Source organism: Triticum aestivum, chromosome 5B (genome assembly GCF_018294505.1).
Source record: "Triticum aestivum cultivar Chinese Spring chromosome 5B, IWGSC CS RefSeq v2.1, whole genome shotgun sequence".
Lineage (NCBI taxonomy): Eukaryota > Viridiplantae > Streptophyta > Magnoliopsida > Poales > Poaceae > Triticum > Triticum aestivum.
This window is the reverse complement of record NC_057807.1, coordinates 180,989,609-180,999,071: the sequence shown is the minus strand read 5'-3', so window position 1 is coordinate 180,999,071 and position 9,463 is coordinate 180,989,609. Positions and strand designations below refer to the sequence as shown.

Sequence of the window (9,463 nt, the reverse complement as noted above, 5' to 3'; positions counted from 1 at the left end):
TCATAAGAGCATGCATGTCTAGAGCACCCACGATGTTTGAAGCAATCTGTTGCACTATTCCTTGGGCTAAAGATCGCAATTATGTCGTTTCACCACCTAGGAATAGTATCACAGATCGTGAAAACACCTTATCTTATCTTAGATGGTTCAGAGCGTCTCTGTGAACATGCATATACATCGTACAATAGAACAAAGATGCCAAACAAAGAATCCTTTTCGTCAACCTGGACTTTTGTTGTACCAAGCACATCATGTCAGGTGAAGAAGACAAGTCAGAATCAAGAAATAAATCTACGGAAAGACTAACAAATCTACGGAAAGACTAACGCCCACACGTGTGGAATTTCTCCAACCCGCCCACACACTTCTCCAACCCGCCCACACGCCTGGATCGCTGTCGATTCAAAATTGCACGGATCTTGGCGCGATGAGGCAGTTTTTGGTTGCCACGTAGGACAATGCCGATGTGTGGTGTCTTCGTCAGTTCGCCCGCACGCCGTTTCTCCCTCGGCCGTCACTAGTTGTGAGTCAGGGCGTGCGGTGGAACTGCCGTCGCGCCTGCACTCGTGGCGCACGACTTCTGTCCCTGTCTCCCTCGACTGGCCATTTCCTCCTCAGTGCGTCTGCGGTTTCTCCCATCCCATTCATTACTTCCCAACCAACCATCCATAGGCAGTTCCATTCGATTGAAGGAGAAGACGAGAGGAGGAGGCGGAAGAGTCGACGGCATTCGCGGCCGTTGCTGGTGTTCGCGGGACCGGAGCGTCGTCGCCGGAGCAGCCGCAGCGAGAAGGTAAGGCAGTCGAAGCTTCTGTAATGTCCCCCTTCCTCCTTGGTCACATTCCTCTCGAGCCCTCCCGAGATTCAGGCGGATTTGCGGCCGCTCCGGCGTCCCCGTCGGCGGGGGAGTCGCGCGCGTGCCATTTTAGGGCGGCATTGTGCAGCTCCGTTGCCGTCGCGGTGGTAGTCAAGCCGGTGAGGCTCGGCCGGTCGGCAACCACCTCTCTATGTACGAGAGATTAGATTCCTGCAATTACATGCGTGAGCGATTCCGTTTCTAATTGTTAGTTGTGATTTGTCTCGATGGCTATGATCTTCACTATTTTAGGGCGATGTTAGCTATTGAATTGAGGGGTATGATAGTTGTGTATGAACCCTAGATCTAGTTAGGTGCATTTCAATGTGTAGGATCATGGCAGTCATGGCAATTTCAACACACTTGTTTTATCCACAACTATTCTCATTGATGGCAACTAATTTTCTGAATCAACTATGTCAGTTGCCATGTCCTGTGTAGGATAATTGAAGTTTATGAGATCCAAACTCAGGGAGTGATAGTTGTGTATGATCCCTATATCTAAGTAGATGCATATTTAAGTGCGGGATAATGGCAGTCACGACAATTTCATTGCATTTTGTTTACCTACAACTATCCTTCTAAGTGGCAACTAATTTTGTAAATCAACTATGACAGTTGCCATGTCATATGTAGAGTAATCGCAGTTTGTATGTACCATGTACTCACTTCGTTGCCATGCTGTTTTGTGATATCACAACATATTTGATTGCAGTACATTTTACCAGGCCAATGTGTGAGTTGCCACATTATATGTTGTGGACTAGCACACTCTGCTCTTCATGATTTTCTCATCCACACTCTGCACTATATATATTCAGAGTAGAGCAACTTAGAGTCAGTGGATGAGGCAGGGGGTGCTGGCAGGGGCCTTGCCCCCCTATGCTCTCATAAATACACATATATGTACTCCTAATCCTCCATTTGTCAGACAAAATTAGCTATGTTTAGGAGATTTGGCCCCCTCTAACATTATATGACATGTTTTGGCCCCCTCTATATTTAGTTTCTGGCTCCGCCACTGAGCAGAGTATATATTCAGAGTTCTCAAAGCAGAGTATGTATCCATCTGATCTCTTCTCTTCTCTTGTCATATATTGTTGGTAGCCAACAAACACATTAATTCCCATGGCGTTGGTTGTGTACATCCGAACAACTGAATCAATCAATCAATCAGTGCCTTAGTTGCCACATCTTTTTGTTTGTTAACATGGCAACTTGAACCTAGTAGTTGTGGCCTATGCTTTTATTAAGCCAATGTGTTAGTTGCCACACTGCATGTTGGACAATGGTAGTTGGGTGTTTCACTGTACTACCTCAGTTGCCACATTGTTTATTTTACCAACATGGAAAATTGAATCTCCTACATGGCAACTGCATTCTTAAGAAGCACACACATATCGAGTTGCCATGTTTTTGCACCTGTTTTTCCGTTGGTTATTTTTTTTTGCCTTTTTGTGCATGTTGAGCACATGGCAATTACATCCTTTCGCATGCTAAAACTTTGGGGTAAATATGGCAGTTTTCTGTTTTGTTATTAATGATATCCAGTGATTCGTTACTTCGTGTATCACTTTCCACATTTGTCGGATGTGTTTTCATTTCACACTAATGTGTTTTTGCTCTTACCGTAGCAGATATGGCTTGTGGTGACCATTAAGATGATGATGATGACTTCATGGAGCCACCGCCACGGAATCGTGGCGATGAGGTCACTCTCCCCCTATGTTTTAATTTGATACTGAGCTTTCATTCTTCTGTTAGAACTAATTTTTACTACATTGAAATATGGCAACAAATGATCCTTTTTGTGTTATGCAGAAGAAGAAGCGTCAGCGCAATAGGGCTTCGCAAGAACGCCTGACTATACTGACAAAGGGATTTACTGATGAGCAGAAGGGAGCTGCCGGTGAGATGGGTATGCAGGCTCTGATGAAGGTTCGGTGCACGAACCTAGTAAACCCTGTATGCGACTGGCTCGGTGAGATATATGAGCCTGCGTCTAGGGAATTCATGATTCCGGGACGTGAAAGACTGCCTTTGAATGAGGAATCTGTGTTCTGCACTTTGGGTGTCCCCCGTGGAGAAATCGAAGTCCCTTATGAGGTGAACAATAAGATTGAGGAAGCTTGGTTTGCCCGTTTGTTTCCTGGAATGGCATCCATGCCTAATACGACTGTGCTAGCAACTTCGCTGGAGGGGATGACAACCCATGGCGAGGTTTTTAAGATGAAGCTGCTCATGTACTTGATCTCGGCTGTATTTGCGCCTACCACATCTCTCCGCCCAAGCAACAAGTGCTCCCCTATCCTGGTGAATGCTCTCTCTCTATTCTTTTACATACAATCTTTTATTTTTGATGTCATGTAGAAGTTAGTCATTGCCATTTTTCATGTTTTTATTGAATGCCGATGCAGTATCTTTTTGTCCCGAATTGTGTTTGTGCAGGCGAAGCTGAAAGATGTTAAAACATGAACTGGTGTAAATTCATTGCCGACTTCCTGAATGATGCATTCTCAACTATGATGTACCAAAAGGGATGTTGCTTGCACCTAATGGTATTTTCCCCTACTCTTTATGCAAATGCTCTTAGCACGGTTCATTATTTCATAAATCAACATTGCAGCTGTTCATAAGTGGCAACCGAATTGTTTTGCATTTGGTATCTCTGTTTGGTCATAATTTGACAACCCATAGTTCTTGACAGAGCTTTTATCTGATTTTTGGCAATCATAGTCGATCGTGCATGGCAACCCTTTGTTATATTTTGTTTGTGACTTTTTCATGTCAAAGTGAAGTTTGTTTGATACATGGCAACTGTAGTTGGTGTATACAAGGCAATTTCATTTTTTCTAGCTATAATACACATAGTTATCACTTTCTATGTTCATTTCTCTTTATACAATCTGGACGGCAACTACCATGTTGAACTGGTGGCAACTAACAATATAATAACACGACAACTGCCAACATAACATGATGTCAACCAACAACATAGATAGGTGGAAACTAACAACATAGATAGATGGAAAATCTTTTCTTTCCTTTTTTTAAAAAACTTGTGACTCAAGGGACATTGTACTACCAATGACGTTTAAACCATGGTCATTTCCTTTTCTTTTTCCCCGCATTTCTACATGTTTCCTTTTTCTTGCACAAATTTGATCATTGTCATATTCTGATTTACTTGCTCGCTTTATTGTGCAAACCAGCTCATGTACGTTGATAGTCTTGATTTGTCCACTGTCGACTTTAGTGAGATAGGAGGCCCGCCGCCTCCACATAAGTTTGCTGTCTCTGTGTGGACGTATGATGCTGTCAAGGTTGTACTTGCTGCAGATAGGGTATCTGATACAAAATATGGGAAACTGCAGGTTAGTAGTGTCTTGTTTACACCACCTAACCACTTTCATTATGGCTAACAAGTCATAAAGAACTTGGCAACCATGGTTGAATGCACATGGCAACCATATTTGTCTCCATACGACAACTCCGCTGTTCCCCGTCGAAACTCCTTCTTTTCCTTGCAATCCATGATTGTAGCCACTGCTTCTTATTTTTCTTTTGACATCTTTAGTTGTTTTTGCTATTTTTCAGCTAATGGCCAAGCATGCTATAGACTACAGTGTGTTTGGTGGGCCACAAAACTTTGGCAAGTGGATGGATGTGCATTCAGCTCCATCTTGTCCCGCTGAGGTAGTCAAGCATGTTTATTTGTTTACTGAAATTATTTTTTATTGCATTTGATTGCTCTTTTATGGTTGTTCTGCCTTATTTTTCCTAATCACGTGTCTCTAATATGTTTTGTAGTTTGTCACTTTTCAGGCGAGGGCACCTGTTGAGCACCTAGTTGGGTAGTTTGCTTCCGGCATGACGGAAGTTGGTCGAGGGTTGGACAACACTTAATGGTTCTGATAGTGACGCGGTTGCAAGGCACTTCACATCATTTATTAGAGAACGGACACATCGTCCAACTTGTTGCCGTGGTCGGTATGACTACAACAGCTCTCAGGAGCTCCCTGACACGCAAGATGAGCTAGATGGGGATAATTTTGGTGGCGTGGATGCTGGTCTCGAAAAGGACGGCGACGATGACATGGAGAATGTGCCGCATGATAATGACCACGATGAACATCACGAAGTTCGTGTAGGGGGTAAGAACGATAAGGCTGCACCGAAAGTTCCTCTACCAGAGGAAGGCACTGACCCAACTATTGTGAGAGACACGGGGGTTTCGCTCTCAAAGAGGGGCAGGGCTCCAGAGGATGCTGGCTAAGGCAATGTTGGGAAGAGGTGTAGGGCTGATCCCATAGCTGCTAGGAGGAGGTTTGATGTTTACTTAGCATTTTATTTGTTCTTCCTTTTTAACAACCCTACTTTTTTTCATTTCTATGTGCGCCAATATTTTTGTGGCTCACACATTTTATATTTTGCATTTTTTGCTCACTTTTGCCATCTTTTTGTACGTGTAGTGAGGTGACAGCTGGTGGACGATCAGTTAAGCAGAAACAAGCACCTATGCCAACCCGTGTTTCTGCCCGGTTGAACAAGGGGGCTCCCGCTGCTGGTGCCACTGTCGGTGTCAAAACCGGCGGATCTCGGGTAGGGGGTCCCGAACCATACGTCTAAGGCTAATGGTAATAGGAGGCATGGGACACAATGTTTACCCAGGTTCGAGCCCTCTCGATGGAGGTAATACCCTACTTCTTGCTTGATTGATCTTGATGATATGAGTATTGCAAGAGTTAATCTACCATGAGATCGAAGAGGCTAAACCCTAGAAGCTAGCCTATGGTTATGATTGTTGTTGTCCTACGGACTAAACCCTCAGGTTTATATAGACACCGGAGGGGGATAGGGTTACACAGAGTCGGTTACAGGGAAAGGAATCTTCATATCCGAATCGCCAAGCTTGCCTTCCACGCAAAGGAGAGTCCCATCCGGACACGAGACGAAGTCTTCAATCTTGCATCTTCATAGTCCAACAGTCCGGCCAAAGTATATAGTCCGGTTGTCCGAGGACCCCTTAATCCGGGACTCCCTCAGTAGCCCCTGAACCAGGCTTCAATGACGATGAGTCTGGCGCGCAGATTGTCTTCGGCATTGCAAGGCGGGTTCCTTCTCCGAATACTTCAAAGTAGATCTTGAACACAAGAATTATGTCTGGCTCTGCAAAACAAATTCCATATGCCACCGTGGAGAGTATAATGTTTTCACGAGTCCTATCCGCTAACAGCTTTTACAACACGAGTTACGTCATCGTTCAGTCATTATTTCGAATCGCTTTTCCGGCATGCTGCACCACATTTCACGAGGCGGTTTTATTGACACGTCTTGTCGAAGCGAAGATCATGTCCCCTTATTACGGGATTCTCATCAAAACGGGCGTGGGTAACCCAACCGTCCTGTTGGTATGATTCCTTGGGAATAGGCATGTTTTAAGGCCACGTAGGGGACGTTTGATATTCGTCATCTTTATAAGGAGGCCGAGACCCGCCTTTCTCCTCTACGCTACTCCCTCCTCCTCTCACCTCGAGCTCCAACACCCAAGGCTCAACCCATCGCTTCGATCCTCAGGCCATGTCCGGATCCATCTTTTAGGGCCGGTGGACGGCCTCCTCTGTCAGTGAGGAGGATATCACGAAGCTCAGGGAGGCGAGGTACCTATCGGTGTCAAAACCGGCGGATCTCTGGTAGGGGGTCCCGAACTGTGCGTCTTGGCGGATGGTAACAGGAGACAAGGGACACGATGTTTTTTCCCAGGTTCGGGTCCTCTCGATGGAGGTAAAACCCTACTCCTGCTTAATTGATATTGATGATATGGGTAGTACAAGAGTAGATCTACCACGAGATCGGAGAGGCTAAACCCTAGAAGCTAGCCCATGGTATGATTGTTGTTCGTCCTACGGACTAAAACCCTCCGGTTTACATAGGCACCGAAGAGGGTTAGGGTTACACAGAGTCGGTGACAATGGTAGGAGATCTACATATCCGTATCACCAAGCTTGCCTGCCACGCCAAGGAAAGTCCCATCCGGACACGGGACGAAGTCTTCAATCTTGTATCTTCATAGTCCAGGAGTCCGGCGAAAGGTGATAGTTCGGCTATCCGGACACCCCCTAATCCGGGACTCCCTCAGTAGCCCCCGAACCAGGCTTCATTGGCGATGAGTCCGGCGCGTAGATTGTCTTCGGCATTGCAAGGCGGGTTCTTCTCCAAATCCTGTGTACCTGTTGAATAGCGTCCGGCTTCCTGTAAATATTGCGCTCCTCGGCTTCCACGCCCAATAATGGCCGTCTTCCACGTGTTGAACGAATGTGAAAAGTCAGGGTATTTTTACATTTACCCCCTAGCTGCGCAAATGAGCTGCCTATAAAGGAGACGAGATCCGAATCACACCATCCTCCCTTCGCGAGCATTCATCAGAGCGCATCTGACAGAAATCCATTCCATCATGGACAGTCGACGCGGCTCCTCCTCTCGCCCTCCCAGCCCTCGGCCTGGAGATTGGGAGAGATGCTCCGTCCCGTACAGCGAGTTAGTGACGCTCCAAACCAAGGGATTTCTTCCCCCAGCCTTCATGGTTCCGGTTCGAGCCGGACTCGCCACCTATAAGGGCGGAAAGCAAGCGGAGAGCGTCCCCAGCCCCTCCAAAGGAGAGCGGGTATGCCTTGTCTCTTATTTGATAAGAGGGCTCGGATTTCCAATTCATCCGTTTCTCCGGGGGCTCCTGGAGTTCTACGGCCTCCAGTTGCACAACCTTACGCCTGCCTCCATTTTGCATATTGCGGGCTTCGTGGCCCTTTGCGAGCTGTTTTTGGGCATCGAGGCTCATTTTGCGCTGTGGAAGAAGATGTTCTGCCTTGTGCCCCGTTCTCAAGAGGGGTCAATATATCAAGTGGGCGGAGCCGAACTATGGCGCATCGCCGGGACCGGATATCTATCCGGAACCCCGAAGAAGGCGTCCGAAGACTGGCCTTCGGAATGGTTTTATATAGAAGATGTCCCCCTGCCGGACCCTATTCGGATCGGCCTCCCTGAGTTCAATAACGCTCCTTTGAAGAAACGCCTAAGCTGGCGTCCACGGAGCCCTCAGAAGGAAAATGACAGGGACGTCCTTTACCTGATGAGCCGAATTAGGTTGTTAGCTCATTCCGGACTGACCATGATCGGGGTCATGGCCACATGCATTATGCGGGGGGTGCAGCCGCTCCAGTATAGAGGCCACCCCATGTGGGATTTCAACGGGGAGGATGATGCCACCCGCTGCGGCCGTAAGGGGCCGGGATCGGTCGCCGATCTGATGAAGATCTTGTCCGCATTGTACAAGGGAGAAGAGGAGGAATTTCTCCGCGTCAATCCGCAGGGCGGATTTTCTATGAACAATCCTCCAAGCTGGGTAAGCGGACATTTATTTTTGCCTATCCGATCCATACTCCCATAGTCAAGTATCTCATTTTGTGATTTCGGCGCAGGAACTGCGCCGGGCCGTAAAGGATATAAACAGCCCGCCTCCACAACCCGAGGATCCGGAACGGTTCCTCGATCCGACCTCCCAAGAGGATCCGGACATATCGGTGGAGCTGATCGACGGGGTATTCCACCAACTGAGCATCGATAATGCCTTGGTCGCCATTACGGCCGATTACCCCGGAATACTTCCCGCCTCGCAGGTAACTGAGACCGAAGTCCCAATACTTTGAAAATGACCCATCCGTGCGTGTTTTTGATCACCGTATACCAATGGTGTTTCGCAGGGGAAGTCCTTGAGGCGGAAGGCCGAGCCTGCGACGGCCAGTCAACAAGGGACAGCAAGGCCCAACAGGCCGAAAAGAAGTGCAGTCCAGATTGAAACGCCGATGCAACGGTATGGCGTGTCATCTTGCTCCCAGGTTTTATTCCCGGGAGGCATACTAACGCTCGTGCTTTTTCAGGAAGAAGAGCGCTCGCCGGACTATATCCGGAGAGGTTGCCAATCAATCCTCCGCTCGCCAGGCTCCAAAGCCAGGTCCAGAAGCGGAGGCGAACACGAGGCGTGCGTCGGATGCTCCTCCGACAGAGGATGCCGACAGGTTATCTGCCACCAATTCCGAGGTGGAGAGTGCCATGAATCACAGGCGTCGCCGGACAGTTCTTCGTGACGCATGTTTCTCCCCAGAGGCATTGGATGCCTTCAATTCGGGAGATGCGCACCTCCGTGCCGCTCAAAATGGTCTAGCCAGAGCCACGGAGCAGTATGTAAAAGACATACGGGTGAGAAAATTTGACAGTTATATATGCCAGTAGCCCCCGAGACTTGAAATAGTTAGAATAACTGATTTAAGGACCATTTATTGTGCAGGATCTTACGGAAAAGAATACCCAACTGTCCCAGGAGCTGGAGGAGTGCAAAGCCCAACTTGAGGCCGCACTAGCCGCAGCGGGGGAAGCCAAAGAGACCCCCTCCGGTAATATATGCTTCAAAAGATGAGTAATTTGTGAAGTGCGGCGTGTGTATAAGTCTGACAATAATATTGGAGATGGCGCCGGGATAGATCCGGACAAGCAACAGCTCATGCGCCGGTTAAAGGCCGGCGAGAATGTGCTTACAAGGGTGAGGCAAGAGAA

At 47.6% G+C, this 9,463-nt stretch overlaps 1 long non-coding RNA gene across 1 annotated transcript; it reads left to right on the top strand.

Moving 5' to 3' along the window:
- Nucleotides 1-2,686: 2,686 nt before the first annotated feature.
- On the top strand, nt 2,687-4,215 carry LOC123115888 (uncharacterized). Its single transcript, XR_006456803.1, has 3 exons — nt 2,687-3,169; nt 3,305-3,414; nt 4,069-4,215. It is a non-coding gene; the product is annotated as an uncharacterized lncRNA (long non-coding RNA).
- The last annotated feature ends 5,248 nt before the right edge of the window (nt 4,216-9,463 follow it).